Source organism: Typopeltis vanoorti, chromosome 1 (assembly GCF_054136105.1).
Source record: "Typopeltis vanoorti isolate ZY-2024b chromosome 1, IOZ_Tvanoo_1.0, whole genome shotgun sequence".
NCBI classification, from domain to species: Eukaryota; Metazoa; Arthropoda; class Arachnida; order Uropygi; family Thelyphonidae; genus Typopeltis; species Typopeltis vanoorti.
Genome location: NC_143549.1, coordinates 94,115,150 through 94,125,097, shown reverse-complemented (window position 1 = coordinate 94,125,097; position 9,948 = coordinate 94,115,150). Strand labels below are relative to the sequence as shown.

Below are 9,948 nucleotides of genomic sequence, written 5' to 3'. Positions count from 1 at the left end.
ACTTCCTGAAAGTACCTTCTTAAATAATGGATATTCATCTCGTAACATCACTAAACGTTTGAGACCACGTCATCAACCTCGACAAGAAGATGAATCCAACCGTATCACTCACATCCAGTTACCATTTATTAGCTCTCTTACCCATAAACTAGCTAGGATTTTGAAGAAATTCAACATAAAAACCTACTATACCACTCTGCCAAAACTTCGTTCTTTTTGGAGTCGACCAAAAACAAAACACAACCAACTGCATTTTCCAGGTGTTTATAAAGTTGTGTGCGACTGTAGTCGACCTTATTTTGGTCAGACAGATAAATCTATTTCACTACGTCTTGAGGAACATAGACGTGACATCTCCTACAGAAGAACCCGAGCGAGCGCCCTTTCTAGTCATGTTCTTTTCTTCGCAAACTCTAACCTAGAAGAACATCAACACCAAATTGATTGGGACCGCACGACCAATTTATATATATGCAATGATGAATTTGATAGACTCATTGTAGAGTCAAAAGAAATAGTTCTGGACCCTTCACACATGAACAACAAACTGAGCTGCAGTTTGCCTGATTCCCATAGCGCAGTAATCCAGTACTAGCGCTCTAAAATCAGCTGTCACTCACATTCAACTCACGCTAACAATAGCACGGGGTCACTATTTCAAAATGACTGTTGCTATTCTTCTTCTTTTTATTAAGCTGAAAAGTCCATGTTTTTTACCTTGTTAGTTTTATGTTTTGTGTTATTTCTCTTACTCACCTGAAGAAGTCGGGACACCAATTTCTTCAGGTGAGTAAGTCTTCAGGTTTAATGAAACTAGTCGCGATTCATTAAAGTTTTTTTTTTTTGTGTTATGCTTCTCGGGTTCTAGTCAGTATAAATATTAATTTTCTAAATATATATATATGATGATTAGTTACATTGACTCGGTGATTAGATATGTTCATTTTTTTTTTGACTGACTGAAACCGAGAACATAGGTAACAAGTTAATTTAATGGAGCACACAACATGTTTCGTCAAAATGACTTCTTCAGGTGGGGTAACACTTAAAGCAAATTAAGAAAAGAAACCATAAAAACACTGTACCGTTATAATAGCAGACTTGTAAACTGAAGTTAAGTTTGAATTTTCGCTATAGAATAGAATAGAACTACAGAACGGACTATAACGACGATTCAAACTTAACTGCCGTTAACAAGTCTGTTATTATAATGACATAGTGTTTTTATGGGTTTTTTGTAATTTGCTTTAAGTGTTATCACACCTGAAAAAGTCGTTTTGACGAAATTAACTTGTTGTCTATTTTCTCGGTTTCAGTCAGTCAAAAAAAAAAAAAAAGATGAACATATATATCTACTCTATACTATAAAATGATAAGCTGAAATTGGAAACGGATGTGACGTCGGCTTGAAACGGATGTAGGCTGTAACGTTTTAATTTTTGTGTAACGTTTTTGTGTAACGTTCTTTGAAACGTTTTTGTCAAGTTATTTGAAAGGTTTTGAAAGTCAGGGGCTATCCTCAGTGTCGAGTCTTCAAAATCACTGTGGGCAATGATGTTTATAAATGTTTTTAGGTGATCGCTAAATTTCATTGCTTGGTATAAAACCATCCTGTCATACAATCTTATTTCAAGTCTGAAATTATTTTAAAAATTTCATGGTTTAAAATAATACAAGCCGCTGCCTACCTGTTATATTAATACTAATGTTTATCTTCAAGTAACTCATCCCTTCCCTAGGGTTGGCTTTCAATGGAATCATAAGTTACGTTCCATAATGTATCATTATTAGTAGGTCTAATAGGCCCATTAGTGCTTACTTCCTTGCAAAGACCCTTGAATTTCGTAATTTTAATTGTAGGCTAAGGTGATTAGCCTTATGCCTGTATGTATATCTTGTGTGTAAATTATCTCTGATTTCCTGTTCAGTGTGCCTAATTGCGGGATGAAAAACTTAAGTTTAATGCACTAAAACTTTCGACGGTTAGCGACTGTAAGTCCGTTACAGTACAGTCGCTAACTCTCTTGGAATAGCTAGGAGTCTCCCTGATTCGCAAATATTATCTCGAGCACAGACGATTTTCTCCTGAAATTATTTGACAGGATAATTTTTTCAAAGAACAACTTCAAATCGATTGAAGCGACATACCTATTTAAAATGTATGGAATTGCTAAATTTTTTGTCTTTTATGAGGAGGATCTTATGCAGCAGAAAATTTTTTTCCTAGGTAAGAATGTCCGTGAAACCATTTCCCAATGTGTTTGAACAGTGACTTACTCAGAGGATTTAATCTTGGGGGCACTCGAGATTTAATTAATCTTGAGGGGTGGCACGAACACTCAAGATATAATCTTGGGGGGACCGAGGTTAGTAGATGATTTATTACATACGACCTACGACTGAGCATCTGCAGTGATCGCCAAATCCATGATCTCCTCTGGCAAGGAGATCTCTGGCAAGAGCCCGGCCAGAGGAGCTCTCTCTCGGGAATCACGGCCGCTACCGGAGAGCCTCTGGCTCTCCGGTAGCGGCCGTGATTCCCGAGAGAGAGCTATAGGTATTCCCACCTTATGTGATCGCTAATTCATAAGTAGTATAGAAATAGAAGACATGACACAACATAAATAAAAAAAAATTAATTTTAATTAAGAAAAGATTTTTGGAAAATTTTCTAGTGTTTTTTCCTTTTTCTTTTTTCTGGGTGGTCCCGGTCCCCATTCCCCTCTCCCCAATGGGTATGCCACTGTCTTCGACACAGTAGTGTATCCAGCTATATAGGCTGTATTCAGTGTATATAGAAGACATAACTAACATACTATATATTACATGAGACGACTGATAAACGGTTATTCGAATTATTTTAAATTTTTACGTTTTCATGCATAACGCGGTAACGACATTTTTATGAGATCTAAGAAAGAGAATTATAGTATTTCCATGAAATATCCAGACAGTGCAAGAGTGTTTCTTCTCACTCTGTTTTATAGTTCAGTTAAATTGGAATTTCTTTAACTACATTCCTTATTAAATATTTAAATTACGTTAATTTTAATTACGAAAGTTTAGCGAGATTATGATTAACGAATTGAAACCTCAGAGGTTCTTTTTTCAATCATTATGATTCACACAACAACTATCAGTCTGCTTGTGATAAATTCAATTTTTTGAGCTGAGATTTATATAGAATTGGAAAGAGGATGTTTTCCTCTGAAGATTTATGATGGATCTCTGATGAGAACTAACAATTTTAATGCCGTAAAGGGGATAATAAATCCCTCATGGGATTTATTATCCCCTTTACTTAATTTACAGGGATTTATTATCAATTACTTAATTTACGTCGCAGGAAAAAATAGCCTCCTGGCTCTGTATTGTAGTTTTAATGCCAGTTAAACGTCAGTAAATGCACTAATAAAGAACGAATTTAAGACATATATTTGTGAACATATTTCAAATATTTGGTTTAGAAAGAATAATAGCCTTTCATTTCTTTGCACAAAACCTCTCTGATTTTTTTCTTCGTCTTTTTTTTTATGAGTTATCATGTGGTTATCTCCATATATAATAAATGTTTTAGTTGTAGTTTAAGCCAGTTACTAAAACCGCACTAGCCATTCTCTTTCATTTCTACCTTTCTTTTATACCATACCCAACTGTCTCTGAGGAACGCATATTCGTGTGATGGCGAAAATTCTGCGGAGTTAATGTTTCCATGCTGACTACAGTTTTACTCTGGTTTCGAGGTTGGAACATTGTAAGCCTAGCGTGTTCGTTTCTACCACGTTTTCTGGTCTTTCCATCTTTTACTATGCGGTTCCGTTATTTGTTACCTGTGTGATGTGGTATGCATTTTTTAATTTTAATTATACTTAAAATTAGTAGTAGTATTAGTGAAATTGCTTGTATCTTTTTATTATATGCATTGTATCTTACTGGGTAAATATTCACTATCGGTTTTATTTTATTTTTCTTTCTTAGCAGCCATTTGCAACACATAGGTTGCATCATATCAATTTTTTTTTTTTTTTTTTTTTTTTCCAGCTCGGTATTTGTTTTACCGAAACTTCAACTTAGCTTCCTTTCCTATTTCTTTCGTCATGAAAAATCTGATATCCGTCAGTGAAAGACGGGAATTTAGATGGAGTAGCACTTAAAAATGAGTATTCATGAGCGTTTTGCTGAGTAACCAGATAACATGAATTGAATCCAAACGAGTATAACTACATCAGGACATATACAAAGAGGGCACTACATTTGAACTATCTAGTGGAGATAGAGGCCAACAGGATGAAATTTATTGTTGGTTGCTGCAGTGTCAAAGGGTATAAGGAGAATGTAAATAGTAAGTGCAGATTAAGTAATTGTTATTGGAGGCTTGGGAATATAGATTGGAAGAAGAAATGGTCACAGGGAGGGAAAGAAATGGAATTTATTCAGTTGTGAAGAGATTATTACCTCATAACTGTAATGGAGAGGAAATGAAGTTCAGTGTTGAATCTGATCATAGAATCAGAACAATTTAGCATTAATCAATGTAGCCATGTTGCTGTGACCATATGTTATTTATGTGAGAGATTGCCAGATATCAGGGGTAGCAGAAAAAGTTGTGGCAGGAATATGAAGAAAAAGGGGATGAGCCAATACAGGGCAAAAGTATGGTTGGAAACTAGCTATCTGAAGCCAAAGAAATCCTGAAGAGTTCTTTTACTTCTGGCAAGTAAAAGGAAATATAACTAAGAAGTGTTGATGTTGGAAGGCGACAAGCAAATGAAATGGTTGACTGTACCATCCTGGCAGAAATGAAAGAGTATAGGTAGATGAATTTGAGGTGCTTCCTACATTGCAGATTCTTAATGCAAACAGGGCATTGGGATTAGATAACATGTCAAGCTTATTTGTCTTATTTCTCACAAAAAAAAAACCATTTTCCCCAGCATTGTTTTCGATAACACTCAAATTCACAGACAAGACGAAATTTCTCTTATCGGAATTACTTTGACATCAAGCTCTCCTGGCATAAACACATCACAACCATTGCATCCTCAGCTTCCAAAAAAACTAGGTTTTCTCTTTCGCTCAAGACGCTACTTCACCTCTAAACAGCTGTTAACACTATACAAGTCACAAATCCGTCCAGCTCTCAAATACTGCTCTCGCATCTGGAGTGGTGCTCCAAAATGCTTGGCTCAATACAGAGGAGAGCAATTAGACTAATAAATGACCCATCCCCCTCACCAACCCACTCTCCGCACTTTCATATAGCTGCTTGGTCTGCAATGTCATCATCATCATCATGCATATCAAGGATTTAGGCCTAGCATGGCCTGTTCCGACTTTAGAGGTCATCGTTTAAGAGGACATCCTGGTTTTCTTTTTCCTCATGGCTTGTACTTTAAGGCTTGTTATGGTAATCTTTCTGTTTTCATTCTTTGAATGTGTTCCATCCATTATGTTTATATTTTTTAATTTTTTCTATTACTAGTTCTTGGTTTAATTCTTTCATAATTTCTTCATTTCTTTTGTGATCAAATAGGGTATACTTTGCAGTTTTTCTCATAAACATCATTTCTGCTGTTGTTAATCTTTTGTTTGTCTTTTTGTTTTATTGTCCAGATTTTGCTTCCATACATTGAGACTGGTAGGGCTAATGTATTGTATACTTTTAGTCTGGTTTGTTGCAAGTGCTATCTGTATATTCTATAAATATTTTCACGGGAAAGGTTCATCTGAAACAGCATCAATAATTCATTAGTTCAAGAGTTTAGAGAACATTGTAAATGTGGTCAGAACTACATAAATTGACAGTTTAACAAACTAAATTTTCATTCATTACAGGCAAGTGTATTTTTCAAGCCATGCATTATTAATGCGTCATATCCCACAGAATCTCACTAGATGTAGAGCGGATCATTTTACATAAGAACACTTTGATTCTTTGCAATTATGCCAAAGGTATAGGGAACTTTGGTCTACCCTGTGCAGATTGCACATCCTTATAATCATAGAATACTATTCTTGCATTGACATTACTAAGGTATTCATAATCAAGACCCTCTTAAAAATTCATTCAGTGTCAAAAGTTTAATGTGTGTATATGAATATATATAAATTCCAATCAAGAGGTTACAGGATATGTAGTGCACTGGTGCCATGTTTAGGCACCAGTACCTAATATGACAGTTAAGGGACCTTTTATAGTTTTAAGACTGTGAGGAGGACTATTCCAAAGAAGAGGCAATTAGATTGAAAGAAGTGGGTCTGAAGTTGGACTGAATGGATGTTAGGTAGCTGTTTAGCAGGCATGACAAAAAGTTGTCATCACTTCACTCTGTTCATCAGAATTGGTATCAGGAATTCTTCCATCATCTAAATCTTTGAAGACATGCAGCCATCACTCATTCAGAACAATTCTTTCTGTTCATTCATTCACTGCTACTGCATTTTCGGTCATTATTTTGCTTCTGCTTATTAATAGTGCCAGTACATTGTAGAACCTTTCATGTAATATAACTACTAAAAATTTTAATTTTTTTTTATTAAAATTACGCATTTTAAGAGAAAATAGCAAAGAAAATTTTAAATATGTGTGCACAATTTTTTTTTTTTTTGATGCCATTTGAAGCAGTATGTATTCTTCAGTTTAATAACTGATTACTTAATACTTATTCAAGAAACAAAGATTATTTAGATACAATATTTCAGAGTATACCAATAAACTTTACATTCTTTAGATTTTTCATTCAGCTTATTATATATATTTATATACAGTCATCTGAATTGTCTTCTGCCACACCATGTTCATTTATTGTTCTTTGGTGCCAATAAGAAGACAAAATCAAATATTCCCTGATGGAAGCAGTTTTGCATTTATAATTTCTGTGCTAAGATGGGATACAGATTTATCACGTGAAGTGAATTTTATGTGAAATCATTTGGCATGTAATCTACATTCAAGGGACAATCCTAGGGAATTTTTTCATTATATGGTCCACAGGAGAAGTAATGAATGGAAGGATGGATTGGCTTGTCAGATGAACAGGTAGTCAAGTAACAAGGTGAATAATATATTAATACTGTTCAAGAAATCATTTACCTTGTTATTAGTGTTTTCTTCTGAAGGGGATGGAAAGAGTTGAAGGATTAGAAGTAAGGTTGGTGCATTTACAATGCTAAATATCAAATTTCAAACAAAAATGCTGTGGGGTGGATGAAATTTTGCTCTGCATTAAGGGAATATGCTAAAGAACTAGCATTTCCATTCACTTAGCTTTTCAATGAAAACCTTACAACTAGAAAAGTTCCTAGTTGGGAATCAGAATGATAAGATAGTCCCACAGCATAAGAGTGGTGGTAGAATGGAGGTATTGAACTATAGACCAGTTTGTATTACTTCTGTAGTTTAGGTACTGGAGAAATTGGTATTAGCCTGTATACAAACTTGGGCAGGTGAGAATATCTGTGAAAGTCAGCCTTGTTAAGGGACATTTGTTTCAGTAATCTGGATAACTTATGATAAATAATGAGTGGATGATGAGGGAAATGGATAGACTAATTTTATTTAGATTTTGCAAAAGCAGTTGATAGGGTGCCACATGATACACTGATATTTAAGATGTGATGTATGGGTTTGGATATTAGGTTGGTGGAGGAGTCGATTGGCAATTGGCTGTCTGATATCAAAGGATTGTGTATGGAGGAGCAATATTAGGGACAGTGGGGTTCCATGCAGCTGTTCTGGGACCATTACTTTTCAACCTTTATATCAGTGATATTGTTGTTGGAATTCAGGGAGATATTTAGTTGTCAGCAGATGGCATGAAGCTGGAGAAGGTTATTGAATGTAGTACTGAATAAATTGGAAACATGGGTAAATGAATAGAGATGCCAGTTAAACATTTCTGTCTAAGATTTTGAATTTTTGGATCTACAGATGGAACAGTGCAAAACTCTGTGGAAGTATTGCATTGAAGAAAGCATGGGGTAATGGTGAATCAAACTGAAATTAAATGGTCATGTTGCAAAGGTATTAAAGACAACTCAGAGGATTGCAGCAGTATTAAAAACAGCAATCAATAGAGAAAATGGTAGTGGTTCCATTGTATAATGCCTTGATCATGCCATATCTGTTCTCAGATTTGGTCACCCGAGTTTGGAGGAGATGAAGACATTTTAGAGAGAATGCAGTGGTGGTTTGCAAATTATTTCAGATAATTTAAACTGTCGAAGAATTTACATGTTGATTAGTAGAACAAAAAGAAACCAGAATTAGAGGCCATCGTTAGGAATTGTGCAAAGGGAGTGATGAATGAGTTGGTGAGGAGTAATTTTATGTGAAGTGTGGGGGGAATAGAATGCGTTGCCTGATTTTTGTGAATGAGCTTAAACTTCAGTGTGTGGCAGGAGAAATTTTATGTGACAAATGTGTGCACTTCTGTAATATATATAATTTGTACATAATGTAATAATATTACATTATGGGGGTTTCTGGGAAAACCCTATAACTCCATTTTGCAAAGTTTTGAGAAAAACTGAGTTAAAAGTTTTCAAGTCTCTAAAAAAATCTAAATATGAAAGTGGTAATTATTTTTTTTGAAACGTGTATTTCTTACAACATTGTTTTATTGAAATATATCTTTCTTACAGCATCTTTGAACATATAACTACATTTTTTGCCAATTAATGAAAATATGTAAGCAAATGGTCACTGATACAAAGTCAGGTCCTTTAGATCAAATGTCTTGGCACTGTTACATTCTGCCTTCCTTTTTAAATGTGCTTGGTATTCATCTTCAAGTTGACTCTTTTTATCACCTTCAGGAGTTTCAAAAGTGAAGCACATTTGGCACTGGCTTTTTTTTTTTTTTTTTTTGCATGAAAAATGCTATAATTGGAACAAAAAATTTGTCTGTAGGTTAACAGGGACACAGTGCAATCTTTATTATTTTCTTTACACTTCATCTTATACAAATCATACATTCTACTAATATTCATGTTTGGTTGATGACCAGCAATAATGGGATTCAACCCTCGGAAAACTTTCAATGTGCCTCTTAATATCTGCACTATTTCAGGATTTGTTTTGTTTGCTGGTGAAGTTTTCCCCTCTCTTATCTTCTCCAACAAAAACACCGCTGTCACTTTTATGCTTAAAAGCAGTTATAACCACATCATTACTTTGAGGTAAATGGAAATATTTTTTCCATTTACCTCAAAAAAAAATTTCCTTGCCACCCCACGTTGTTGGTCGCTACCTTTTGTTGATCATCTTCTTTCTGGACTTGAACTGATTTTTTTTTTTTTTAAATAAAATCTTTTTGCCTCTTATAATCTGCCCATCTTCAATAATCACCACAAATCTTTACCCTTTCCTCTTCTGATATTTTTTCTGCACACTTTAGCAACACAAATAACAATTGACAGGTTTTGGGGCTTTAGCAGGTCTTTCTTTTTTCTTAATTGTATAAGGTCCTTCACTGTGTTTCCTTTTATCTAAATTACATTTCCATTTGCTTGGGTCAGATTTTTTCCACCTACCTTTCTTGGGAGATTTTGAACATTCTTGGTGAACTCTTGCAGCACTGTTTTCTTTTTCTTCATTCTCATCTTGCTTACCATTAGCTGTATTGTGAAAGGTTGCAGCAATTGCTTTACCATCACCATCTTCCTAGTTTGAAACATTTCTGTTATTCACTTTTCTTGGCATAGCTTCTTCACTTGAATCTATAAAAATACAATTTGTAGCATAAATGTGATCATCCAACCTGAAAGTTCTGTAATTATGACTATAAATTTTAACTTTAGAATTGATGGATTTTCAAAGGCACTGTCATTGGAATCAGTGAATTAATTCTATTACATAAGGATTTAAATTTATAAATAACAACCTTATATAAAGAATGGAAAGGAAAATCTGAAAGTAGAGATTTTACAACTGATAGAAGGGAGCAC

General features: G+C 34.6%; 1 protein-coding gene across 1 annotated transcript in view; it reads left to right on the top strand.

Moving 5' to 3' along the window:
* The first annotated feature begins 3,750 nt into the window (after positions 1 to 3,750).
* Positions 3,751 to 9,948, top strand: part of LOC150110223 (uncharacterized) — a 54,189-nt gene continuing 47,991 nt past the window's right edge. The window contains exon 1 of the mRNA XM_090398455.1: positions 3,751 to 3,842. The gene's annotated coding sequence lies outside the window, so the exon portion shown is untranslated. The remainder of the gene's footprint in view (positions 3,843 to 9,948) is intronic.